Here is a 12829-nt window from a genome sequence, read left to right as displayed (position 1 = left end):
GGGAAAGGATCCCTCATCTCGAGTTAGGAGGCCGAAACGGGGCTCCCCTGGATGTGTGCGGGACCCCACGTTCTTCCTCTCGAGTGGAGACGGGTATGTCGGGGAACTTCTTGAGTTGCAGCAATGGTGTGAAGGACCCTTTGGAAGTTCCAGTGGTTAGATGTGATTGGCCTCGAGATGCCTCAGCGGAAATGGGCCTCATCTCGCCTGGAGGGCAAAACCTCCTGGATTTTCTCGAGTTGCGGCAGGTGCTCTCGACTTACGACGGGGACTTCAGGGACCCGCTCTGGTGGCCTCAGGAAAGGCCAGTCCCCATGCGAGTTCCTCGGGGGCGTCTCGGGATTCCTCTCCCGTCGATGCCGGGGCCTAAGACCTTGTGTGGAGTCGGGGCCGGAACCTGAGGATTCCTCTCCAGTGCTGACATGGATCTTGGGGTACTTCTGGAGTCTCCCCAGGGGAGTCAGTCCTCGTCTCGAATGCGGGCATGCACTTGCGCTTTCCTCCAGAGCGGTAGCAGCAGTGTCACGCAGTCCGCCGCGTGGATCAAAGGATGTAAGGTTTTCCCTCGAGTCTTTCCCACGAGGCTTTCCCACAGGGCTGTCCCACGTGCACGCGTGGTGGGAGTCGATCCTCGGCTTGAACGTCAAGGCAGTGCAGGGAAAACAGGTTCCTCTGGAATGGACTGACACATCTGGGGGACTCTTGGCATGGTGGCATGACCCTGGAGTTCCTCTCGTCTTTCCTGTGGAGAGCGCCTCCTCTTGAGATGCGACGGGAACGCCGGGAATTCTTTCCCTACGAAACAGGGAAAGGATCCCTCATCTCGAGCTAGGAGGCGGAAACCGGGCTCCCCTGGATGTGTGCGGGACCCCACGTGCTTCCCCTCGAGTTGAGACGGGTATGTCGGGGAATTCTTGAGTTGCAGCAAGGGTGTGAAGGACCCTTTGGAAGTTCCAGTGGTTAGATGTGATTGGCCTCGAGAAGCCTCAGCGGAAATGGGCCTCATCTCGCCTGGAGGGCAAAACCTCCTGGATTTTCTCGAGTTGCGGCAGGTGCTCTCGACTTACGACGGGGACCTCAGGGAACCGCTCTGGTGGCCTCAGGAAAGGCCAGTCCCCATGCGAGTTCCTCGGGGGCGTCTCGGTATTCCTCTCCCATCGATGCCGGGGCCTAAGACCTTTTGTGGAGTTGGGGCCGGAACCTGAGGATTCCTCTCCAGTGCTGACATGGATCTTGGGGTACTTCTGGAGTCTCCCCAGGGGAGTCAGTCCTCGTCTCGAATGCGGGCATGCACTTGCGCTTTCCTCCAGAGCGGTAGCAATAGTGTCACGGAGTCCGCCGCGTGGTTCAAAGGATCTATGGTTTTCCCTCGAGTCTTTCCCACGAGGCTTTCCCACGAGGCTTTCCCACAGGGCTGTCCCACGTGCACACGGGGTGGGAGTCGATCCTCGGCTTGAACGTCAAGGCAGTGCAGGGAAAACAGGTTCCTCTGGAATGGACTGACACATCTGGGGGACTCTTGGAATGGTGTCACGACCCTGGAGTTCCTCTCGCCTTTCCTGTGGAGATCGCCTCCTCTTGAGATGCGATGGGAATGCCGGGAATTCTTTCCCTACGAAACAGGGAAAGGATCCCTCATCTCGAGTTAGGAGGCGGAAACGGGGCTCCCCTGGATGTGTGCGGGACCCCACGTGCTTCCCCTCGAGTGGAGACGGGTATGTCGGGGAACTTCTTGAGTTGCAGCAATGGTGTGAAGGACCCTTTGGAAGTTCCAGTGGTTAGATATGATTGGCCTCGAGATGCCTCAGCGGAAATGGGCCTCATCTCGCCTGGAGGGCAAAACCTCCTGGATTTTCTCGAGTTGCGGCAGGTGCTCTCGACTTACGACGGGGACCTCAGGGACCCGCTCTGGTGGCCTCAGGAAAGGCCAGTCCCCATGCGAGTTCCTCGGGGGCGTCTCGGGATTCCTCTCCCGTCGATGCCGGGGCCTAAGACCTTGTGTGGAGTCGGGGCCGGAACCTGAGGATTCCTCTCCAGTGCTGACATGGATCTTGGGGTAATTCTGGAGTCACCCCAGGGGAGTCAGTCCTCGTCTCGAATGCGGGCATGCACTTGCGCTTTCCTCCAGAGCGGTAGCAGCAGTGTCACGCAGTCCGCCGCGTGGATCAAAGGATCTATGGTTTTCCCTCGATTCTTTCCCACGAGGCTTTCCCACGAGGCTTTCCCACAGGGCTGTCCCACGTGCACACGTGGTGGGAGTCTATCCTCGGCTTGAACGTCAAGGCAGTGCAGGGAAAACAGGTTCCTCTGGAATGGACTGACACATCTGGGGGACTCTTGGAATGGTGGCATGACCCTGGAGTTCCTCTCGCCTTTCCTGTGGAGAGCGCCTAATCTTGAGATGCGATGGGAACGCCGGGAATTCTTTCCCTAAGAAACAGGGAAAGGATCCCTCATCTCGAGCTAGGAGGCGGAAACGGGGCTCCCCTGGATGTGTGCGGGACCCCACGTGCTTCCTCTCGAGTGCAGACGGGTATGTCGGGGAACTTCTTGAGTTGCAGCAAGGGTGTGAAGGACCCTTTGGAAGTTCCAGTGTTTAGACGTGATTAGCCTCGAGAAGCCTCAGCGGAAATGAGCCTCATCTCGCCTGGAGGGCAAAAGCTCCTGGATTTTCTCGAGTTGCGGCAGGTGATCTCGACTTACGACGGGGACCTCAGGGACCCGCTCTGGTGGCCTCAGGAAAAGCCAGTCCCCATGCGAGTTCCTCGGGGGCCTCTCAGGATCCCTCTCCCGTCGATGCCGGGGCCTAAGACCTTGTGTGGAGTCGGGGCCGGAACATGAGGATTCCTCTCCAGTGCTGACATGGATCTTGGGGTACTTCTGGAGTCTCCCCAGGGGAGTCAGTCCTCGTCTCGAATGCGGGCATGCACTTGCGCTTTCTTCCAGAGCGGTAGCAGCAGTGTCACGCAGTCCGCCGCGTGGATCAAAGGATCTAAGGTTTTCCCTCGAGTCTTTCCCACGAGGCTTTCCCACAGGGCTGTCCCACGTGCACACGTGGTGGGAGTCGATCCTCGGCTTGAACGTCAAGGCAGTGCAGGGAAAACAGGTTCCTCTGGAATGGACTGACACATCTGGGGGACTCTTGGCATGGTGGCATGACCCTGGAGTTCCTCTCGCCTTTCCTGTGGAGAGCGCCTCCTCTTGAGATGCGACGGGAACGCCGGGAATTCTTTCCCTACGAAACAGGGAAAGGATCCCTCATCTCGAGCTAGGAGGCGGAAACCGGGCTCCCCTGGATGTGTGCGGGACCCCACGTGCTTCCCCTCGAGTTGAGACGGGTATGTCGGGGAATTCTTGAGTTGCAGCAAGGGTGTGAAGGACCCTTTGGAAGTTCCAGTGGTTAGATGTGATTGGCCTCGAGAAGCCTCAGCGGAAATGGGCCTCATCTCGCCTGGAGGGCAAAACCTCCTGGATTTTCTCGAGTTGCGGCAGGTGCTCTCGACTTACGACGGGGACCTCAGGGACCCGCTCTGGTGGCCTCAGGAAAAGCCAGTCCCCATGCGAGTTCCTCGGGGGCGTCTCGGGATCCCTCTCCCGTCGATGCCGGGGCCTAAGACCTTGTGTGGAGTCGGGGCCGGAACCTGAGGATTCCTCTCCAGTGCTGACATGGATCTTGGGGTACTTCTGGAGTCTCCCCAGGGGAGTCAGTCCTCGTCTCGAATGCGGGCATGCACTTGCGCTTTCCTCCAGAGCGGTAGCAGCAGTGTCACGCAGTCCGCCGCGTGGATCAAAGGATCTATGGTTTTCCCTCGAGTCTTTCCCACGAGGCTTTCCCACGAGGCTTTCCCACAGGGCTGTCCCACGTGCACACGTGGTGGGAGTCGATCCTCGGCTTGAACGTCAAGGCAGTGCAGGGAAAACAGGTTCCTCTGGAATGGACTGACACATCTGGGGGACTCTTGGAATCGTGGCACGACCCTGGAGTTCCTCTCGCCTTTCCTGTGGAGAGCGCCTCCTCTTGAGATGCGACGGGAACGCCGGGAATTCTTTCCCTACGAAACAGGGAAAGGATCCCTCATCTCGAGCTAGGAGGCGGAAACGGGGCTCCCCTGGATGTGTGCGGGACCCCACGTGCTTCCTCTCGAGTGCTGACGGGTATGTCGGGGAACTTCTTGAGTTGCAGCAAGGGTGTGAAGGACCCTTTGGAAGTTCCAGTGTTTAGACGTGATTAGCCTCGAGAAGCCTCAGCGGAAATGAGCCTCATCTCGCCTGGAGGGCAAAAGCTCCTGGATTTTCTCGAGTTGCGGCAGGTGATCTCGACTTACGACGGGGACCTCAGGGACCCGCTCTGGTGGCCTCAGGAAAAGCCAGTCCCCATGCGAGTTCCTCGGGAGCCTCTCGGGATCCCTCTCCCGTCGATGCCGGGGCCTAAGACCTTGTGTGGAGTCGGGGCCGGAACCTGAGGATTCCTCTCCAGTGCTGACATGGATCTTGGGGTACTTCTGGAGTCTCCCCAGGGGAGTCAGTCCTCGTCTCGAATGCGGGCATGCACTTGCGCTTTCCTCCAGAGCGGTAGCAGCAGTGTCACGCAGTCCGCCGTGTGGATCAAAGGATCTAAGGTTTTCCCTCGAGTCTTTCCCACGAGGCTTTCCCACAGGGCTGTCCCACGTGCACACGTGGTGGGAGTCGATCCTCGGCTTGAACGTCAAGGCAGTGCAGGGAAAACAGGTTCCTCTGGAATGGACTGACACATCTGGGGGACTCTTGGCATGGTGGCATGACCCTGGAGTTCCTCTCGCCTTTCCTGTGGAGAGCGCCTCCTCTTGAGATGCGACGGGAACGCCGGGAATTCTTTCCCTTCGAAACAGGGAAAGGATCCCTCATCTCGAGCTAGGAGGCGGAAACGGGGCTCCCCTGGATGTGTGCGGGACACCACGAGCTTCCTCTCGAGTGGAGACGGGTATGTCGGGGAACTTCTTGAGTTGCAGCAAGGGTGTGAAGGACCCTTTGGAAGTTCCAGTGGTTTGACGTGATTGGCCTCGAGAAGCCTCAGCGGAAATGGGCCTCATCTCGCCTGGATTGCAAAACCTCCTGGATTTTCTCGAGTTGCGGCAGGTGCTCTCGACTTACGACGGGGACCTCAGGGACCGGCTCTGGTGGCCTCAGGAAAGGCCAGTCCCCATGCAAGTTCCTCGGGGGCCTCTCGGGATTCCTCTCCCGTCGATGCCGGGGCCTAAGACCTTGTGTGGAGTCGGGGCCGGAACCTGAGGATTCCTCTCCAGTGCTGACATGGATCTTGGGGTATTTCTGGAGTCTCCCCAGGGGAGTCAGTCCTCGTCTCGAATGCGGGCATGCACTTGCGCTTTCCTCCAGAGCGGTAGCAGCAGTGTCACGCAGTCCGCCGCGTGGATCAAAGGATCTATGGTTTTCCCTCGAGTCTTTCCCACGAGGCTTTCCCACGAGGCTTTCCCACAGGGCTGTTCCACGTGCACACGTGGTGGGAGTCGATCCTCGGCTTGAACGTCAAGGCAGTGCAGGGAAAACAGGATCGTCTGGAATGGACTGACACATCTGGGGGACTCTTGGAATGGTGGCATGACCCTGGAGTTCCTCTCGCCTTTCCTGTGGAGAGCGCCTCCTCTTGAGATGCGACGGGAACGCCGGGAATTCTTTCCCTACGAAACAGGGAAAGGATCCCTCATCTCGAGCTAGGAGGCGGAAACGGGGCTCCCCTGGATGTGTGCGGGACACCACGTGCTTCCTCTCGAGTGCAGACGGGTATGTCGGGGAACTTCTTGAGTTGCAGCAATGGTGTGAAGGACCCTTTGGAAGTTCCAGTGGTTAGATGTGATTGGCCTCGAGATGCCTCAGCGGAAATGGGCTTCATCTCGCCTGGAGGGCAATTCCTCCTGGATTTTCTCGAGTTGCGGCAGGTGCTCTCGACTTACCACGGGGACCTCAGGGACCCGCTCTGGTGGCCTCAGGAAAGGCCAGTCCCCATGCGAGTTCCTCGGGGGCGTCTCGGGATTCCTCTCCCGTCGATGCCGGGGCCTAAGACCTTGTGTGGAGTCGGGGCCGGAACCTGAGGATTCCTCTCCAGTGCTGACATGGATCTTGGGGTACTTCTGGAGTCTCCCCAGGGGAGTCAGTCCTCGTCTCGAATGCGGGCATGCACTTGCGCTTTCCTCCAGAGCGGTAGCAGCAGTGTCATGCAGTCCGCCGTGTGGATCAAAGGATCTAAGGTTTTCCCTCGAGTCTTTCCCACGAGGCTTTCCCACAGGGCTGTCCCACGTGCACACGTGGTGGGAGTCGATCCTCGGCTTGAACGTCAAGGCAGTGCAGGGAAAACAGGTTACTCTGGAATGGACTGACACATCTGGGGGACTCTTGGCATGGTGGCATGACCCTGGAGTTCCTCTCGCCTTTCCTGTGGAGAGCGCCTCCTCTTGAGATGCGACGGGAACGCCGGGAATTCTTTCCATACGAAACAGGGAAAGGATCCCTCATCTCTAGCTAGGAAGCGGAGACGGGGCTCCCCTGGATGTGTGCGGGACACCACGAGCTTCCTCTCGAGTGGAGACGGGTATGTCGGGGAACTTCTTGAGTTGCAGCAAGGGTGTGAAGGACCCTTTGGAAGTTCCAGTGGTTAGACGTGATTGGCCTCGAGAAGCCTCAGCGGAAATGGGCCTCATCTCGCCTGGAGGGCAAAACCTCCTGGATTTTCTCGAGTTGCGGCAGGTGCTCTCGACTTACGACGGGGACCTCAGGGACCCGCTCTGGTGGCCTCAGGAAAGGCCAGTCCCCATGCGAGTTCCTCGGGGGCCTCTCGGGATTCCTCTCCCGTCGATGCCGGGGCCTAAGACCTTGTGTGGAGTCGGGGCCGGAACCTGAGGATTCCTCTCCAGTGCTGACATGGATCTTGGGGTACTTCTGGAGTCTCCCCAGGGGAGTCAGTCCTCGTCTCGAATGCGGGCATGCACTTGCGCTTTCCTCCAGAGCGGTAGCAGCAGTGTCACGCAGTCCGCCGCGTGGATCAAAGGATCTATGGTTTTCCCTCGAGTCTTTCCCACGAGGCTTTCCGACGAGGCTTTCCCACAGGGCTGTCCCACGTGCACACGTGGTGGGAGTCGATCCTCGGCTTGAACGTCAAGGCAGTGCAGCGAAAACAGGTTCGTCTGGAATGGACTGACACATCTGGGGGACTCTTGGAATGGTGGCATGACCCTGGAGTTCCTCTCGCCTTTCCTGTGGAGAGCGCCTCCTCTTGAGATGCGACGGGAACGCCGGGAATTCTTTCCCTACGAAACAGGGAAAGGATCCCTCATCTCGAGCTAGGAGGCGGAAACGGGGCTCCCCTGGATGTGTGCGGGACCCCACGTGCTTCCTCTCGAGTGCAGACGGGTATGTCGGGGAACTTCTTGAGTTGCAGCAATGGTGTGAAGGACCCTTTGGAAGTTCCAGTGGTTAGATGTGATTGGCCTCGAGATGCCTCAGCGGAAATGGACCTCATCTCGCCTGGAGGGCAATTCCTCCTGGATTTTCTCGAGTTGCGGCAGGTGCTCTCGACTTACGACGGGGACCTCAGGGACCCGCTCTGGTGGCCTCAGGAAAGGCCAGTCCCCATGCGAGTTCCTCGGGGGAATATCGGGATTCCTCTCCCGTCGATGCCGGGGCCTAAGACCTTGTGTGGAGTCGGGGCCGGAACCTGAGGATTCCTCTCCAGTGCTGACATGGATCTTGGGGTACTTCTGGAGTCTCCCCAGGGGAGTCAGTCCTCGTCTCGAATGCGGGCATGCACTTGCGCTTTCCTCCAGAGCGGTAGCAGCAGTGTCACGCAGTCCGCCGCGTGGATCAAAGGATCTATGATTTTCAGTCGATTCTTTCCCACGAGGCTTTCCCACGAGGCTTTCCCACAGGGCTGTCCCACGTGCACACGTGGTGGGAGTCGATCCTCGGCTTGAACGTCAAGGCAGTGCAGGGAAAACAGGTTCCTCTGGAATGGACTGACACATCTGGGGGACTCTTGGAATGGTGGCATGACCCTGGAGTTCCTCTCGCCTTTCCTGTGGAGAGCGTCTCCTCTTGAGATGCGACGGGAACGCCGGGAATTCTTTCCCTACGAAACAGGGAAAGGATCCCTCATCTCGAGCTAGGAGGCGGAAACGGGGCTCCCCTGGATGTGTGCCGGACCCCACGTGCTTCCTCTCGAGTACAGACGGGTATGTCGGGGAACTTCTTGAGTTGCAGCAAGGGTGTGAAGGACCCTTTGGAAGTTCCAGTGTTTAGACGTGATTAGCCTCGAGAAGCCTCAGCGGAAATGAGCCTCATCTCGCCTGGAGGGCAAAAGCTCCTGGATTTTCTAGAGTTGCGGCAGGTGATCTCGACTTACGACGGGGACCTCAGGGACCCGCTCTGGTGGCCTCAGGAAAAGCCAGTCCCCATGCGAGTTCCTCGGGGGCGTCTCGGGATCCCTCTCCCGTCGATGCCGGGGCCTAAGACCTTGTGTGGAGTCGGGGCCGGAACCTGAGGATTCCTCTCCAGTGCTGACATGGATCTTGGGGTACTTCTGGAGTCTCCCCAGGGGAGTCAGTCCTCGTCTCGAATGCGGGCATGCACTTGCGCTTTCCTCCAGAGCGGTAGCAGCAGTGTCACGCAGTCCGCCGCGTGGATCAAAGGATCTAAGGTTTTCCCTCGAGTCTTTCCCACGAGGCTTTCCCACAGGGCTGTCCCACGTGCACACGTGGTGGGAGTCGATCCTCGGCTCGAACGTCAAGGCAGTGCAGGGAAAACAGGTTCCTCTGGAATGGACTGACACATCTGGGGGACTCTTGGCATGGTGGCATGACCCTGGAGTTCCTCTCGCCTTTCCTGTGGAGAGCGCCTCCTCTTGAGATGCGACGGGAACGCCGGGAATTCTTTCCCTACAAAACAGAGAAAGGATCCCTCATCTCGAGCTAGGAGGCGGAAACGGGGCTCCCCTGGATGTGTGCGGGACACCACGAGCTTCCTCTCGAGTGGAGACGGGTATGTCGGGGAACTTCTTGAGTTGCAGCAAGGGTGTGAAGGACCCTTTGGAAGTTCCAGTGGTTAGACGTGATTGGCCTCGAGAAGCCTCAGCGGAAATGGGCCTCATCTCGCCTGGAGGGCAAAACCTCCTGGATTTTCTCGAGTTGCGGCAGGTGCTCTCGACTTACGACGGGGACCTCAGGGACCCGCTCTGGTGGCCTCAGGAAAGGCCAGTCCCCATGCGAGTTCCTCGGGGGCCTCTCGGGATTCCTCTCCCGTCGATGCCGGGGCCTAAGACCTTGTGTGGAGTCGGGGCCGGAACCTGAGGATTCCTCTCCAGTGCTGACATGGATCTTGGGGTACTTCTGGAGTCTCCCCAGGGGAGTCAGTCCTCGTCTCGAAAGCGGGCATGCACTTGCGCTTTCCTCCAGAGCGGTAGCAGCAGTGTCACGCAGTCCGCCGCGTGGATCAAAGGATCTATGTTTTTCCCTCGAGTCTTTCCCACGAGGCTTTCCCACGAGGCTTTCCCACAGGGCTGTCCCACGTGCACACGTGGTGGGAGTCGATCCTCGGCTTGAACGTCAAGGCAGTGCAGGGAAAACAGGTTCCACTGGAATGGACTGACACATCTGGGGGACTCTTGGAATGGTGGCATGACCCTGGAGTTCCTCTCGCCTTTCCTGTGGAGAGCGCCTCCTCTTGAGATGCGACGGGAACGCCGGGAATTCTTTCCCTACGAAACAGGGAAAGGATCCCTCATCTCGAGCTAGGAGGCGGAAACGGGGCTCCCCTGGATGTGTGCGGGACCCCACGTGCTTCCCCTCGAGAGGAGACGGGTATGTCGGGGAACTTCTTGAGTTGCAGCAAGGGTGTGAAGGACCCTTTGGAAGTTCCAGTGGTTAGATGTGATTGGCCTCGAGAAGCCTCAGCGGAAATGGGCCTCATCTCGCCTGGAGGGCAAAACCTCCTGGATTTTCTCGAGTTGCGGCAGGTGCTCTCGACTTACGACGGGGACCTCAGGGACCCGCTCTGGTGGCCTCAGGAAAGGCCAGTCCCCATGCGAGTTCCTCGGGGGCGTCTCGGGATTCCTCTCCCGTCGATGCCGGGGCCTAAGACCTTGTGTGGAGTCGGGGCCGGAACCTGAGGATTCCTCTCCAGTGCTGACATGGATCTTGGGGTACTTCTGGAGTCTCCCCAGGGGAGTCAGTCCTCGTCTCGAATGCGGGCATGCACTTGCGCTTTCCTCCAGAGCGGTAGCAGCAGTGTCACGCAGTCCGCCGCGTGGATCAAAGGATCTATGGTTTTCCCTCGAGTCTTTCCCACGAGGCTTTCCCACAGGGCTGTCCCACGTGCACACGTGGTGGGAGTCGATCCTCGGCTTGAACGTCAAGGCAGTGCAGGGAAAACAGGTTCGTCTGGAATGGACTGACACATCTGGGGGACTCTTGGAACGGTGGCATGACCCTGGAGTTCCTCTCGCCTTTCCTGTGGAGAGCGCCTCCTCTTGAGATGCGACGGAAACGCCGGGAATTCTTTCCCTACGAAACAGGGAAAGGATCCCTCATCTCGAGCTAGGAGGCGGAAACGGGGCTCCCCTGGATGTGTGCGGGACACCACGTGCTTCCTCTCGAGTGGAGACGGGTATGTCGCGGAACTTCTTGAGTTGCAGCAAGGGTGTGAAGGACCCTTTGGAAGTTCCAGTGGTTAGACGTGATTGGCCTCGAGAAGCCTCAGCGGAAATGGGCCTCATCTCGCCTGGAGGGCAAAACCTCCTGGATTTTCTCGAGTTGCGGCAGGTGCTCTCGACTTACGACGGGGACCTCAGGGACCCGCTCTGGTGGCCTCAGGAAAGGCCAGTCCCCATGCGAGTTCCTCGGGGGCCTCTCGGGATTCCTCTCCCGTCGATGCCGGGGCCTAAGACCTTGTGTGGAGTCGGGGCCGGAACCTGAGGATTCCTCTCCAGTGCTGACATGGATCTTGGGGTACTTCTGGAGTCTCCCCAGGGGAGTCAGTCCTCGTCTCGAATGCGGGCATGCACTTGCGCTTTCCTCCAGAGCGGTAGCAGCAGTGTCACGCAGTCCGCCGCGTGGATCAAAGGATCTATGGTTTTCCCTCGAGTCTTTCCCACGAGGCTTTCCCACGAGGCTTTCCCACAGGGCTGTCCCACGTGCACACGTGGTGGGAGTAGATCCTCGGCTTGAACGTCAAGGCAGTGCAGGGAAAACAGGTTCCTCTGGAATGGACTGACACATCTGGGGGACTCTTGGAATGGTGGCATGACCCTGGAGTTCCTCTCGCCTTTCCTGTGGAGAGCGCCTCCTCTTGAGATGCGACGGGAACGCCGGGAATTCTTTCCCTATGAAACAGGGAAAGGATCCCTCATCTCGAGCTAGGAGGCGGAAACGGGGCTCCCCTGGATGTGTGCGGGACCCCACGTGCTTCCCTTCGAGTGGAGACGGGTATGTCGGGGAACTTCTTGAGTTGCAGCAAGGGTGTGAAGGACCCTTTGGAAGTTCCAGTGGTTAGACGTGATTGGCCTCGAGAAGCCTCAGCGGAAATGGGCCTCATCTCGCCTGGAGGGCAAAACCTCCTGGATTTTCTCGAGTTGCGGCAGGTGCTCTCGACTTACGACGGGGACCTCAGGGACCCGCTCTGGTGGCCTCAGGAAAGGCCAGTCCCCATGCGAGTTCCTCGGGGGCCTCTCGGGATTCCTCTCCCGTCGATGCCGGGGCCTAAGACCTTGTGTGGAGTCGGCGCCGGAACCTGAGGATTCCTCTCCAGTGCTGACATGGATCTTGGGGTACTTCTGGAGTCTCCCCAGGGGAGTCAGTCCTCGTCTCGAATGCGGGCATGCACTTGCGCTTTCCTCCAGAGCGGTAGCAGCAGTGTCACGCAGTCCGCCGCGTGGATCAAAGGATCTATGGTTTTCCCTCGAGTCTTTCCCACGAGGCTTTCCCAAGAGGCTTTCCCACAGGGCTGTCCCACGTGCACACGTGGTGGGAGTCGATCCTCGGCTTGAACGTCAAGGCAGTGCAGGGAAAACAGGTTCCTCTGGAATGGACTGACACATCTGGGGCCTCTTGGAATGGTGGCACGACCCTGGAGTTCCTCTCGCCTTTCCTGTGGAGAGCGCCTCCTCTTGAGATGCGACGGGAACGCCGGGAATTTTTTCCCTACGAAACAGGGAACGGATCCCTCATCTCGAGCTAGGAGGCGGAAACGGGGCTCCCCTGGATGTGTGCGGGACCCTACGTGCTTCCTCTCGAGTGCAGACGGGTATGTCGGGGAACTTCTTGAGTTGCAGCAAGGGTGTGAAGGACCCTTTGGAAGTTCCAGGGTTTAGACGTGATTAGCCTCGAGAAGCCTCAGCGGAAATGAGCCTCATCTCGCCTGGAGGGCAAAAGCTCCTGGATTTTCTCGAGTTGCGGCAGGTGATCTCGACTTACGACGGGGACCTCAGGGACCCGCTCTGGTGGCCTCAGGAAAAGCCAGTCCCCATGCGAGTACCTCGGGGGCCACTCGGGATCCCTCTCCCGTCGATGCCGGGGCCTAAGACCTTGTGTGGAGTCGGGGCCGGAACCTGAGGATTCCTCTCCAGTGCTGACGTGGATCTTGGGGTACTTCTGGAGTCTCCCCAGGGGAGTCAGTCCTCGTCTCGAATGCGGGCATGCACTTGCGCTTTCCTCCAGAGCGGTAGCAGCAGTGTCACGCAGTCCGCCGAGTGGATCAAAGGATCTATGGTTTTCCCTCGAGTCTTTCCCACGAGGCTTTCCCACAGGGCTGTCCCACGTGCACACGTGGTGGGAGTCGATCCTCGGCTTGA

The sequence above is a fragment of the Ovis canadensis genome, chromosome 4 (genome assembly GCF_042477335.2).
Source record: "Ovis canadensis isolate MfBH-ARS-UI-01 breed Bighorn chromosome 4, ARS-UI_OviCan_v2, whole genome shotgun sequence".
NCBI classification, from domain to species: Eukaryota; Metazoa; Chordata; class Mammalia; order Artiodactyla; family Bovidae; genus Ovis; species Ovis canadensis.
The sequence above is the reverse complement of the archived record's forward strand: the minus strand, read 5'-3'. Positions refer to the sequence as shown.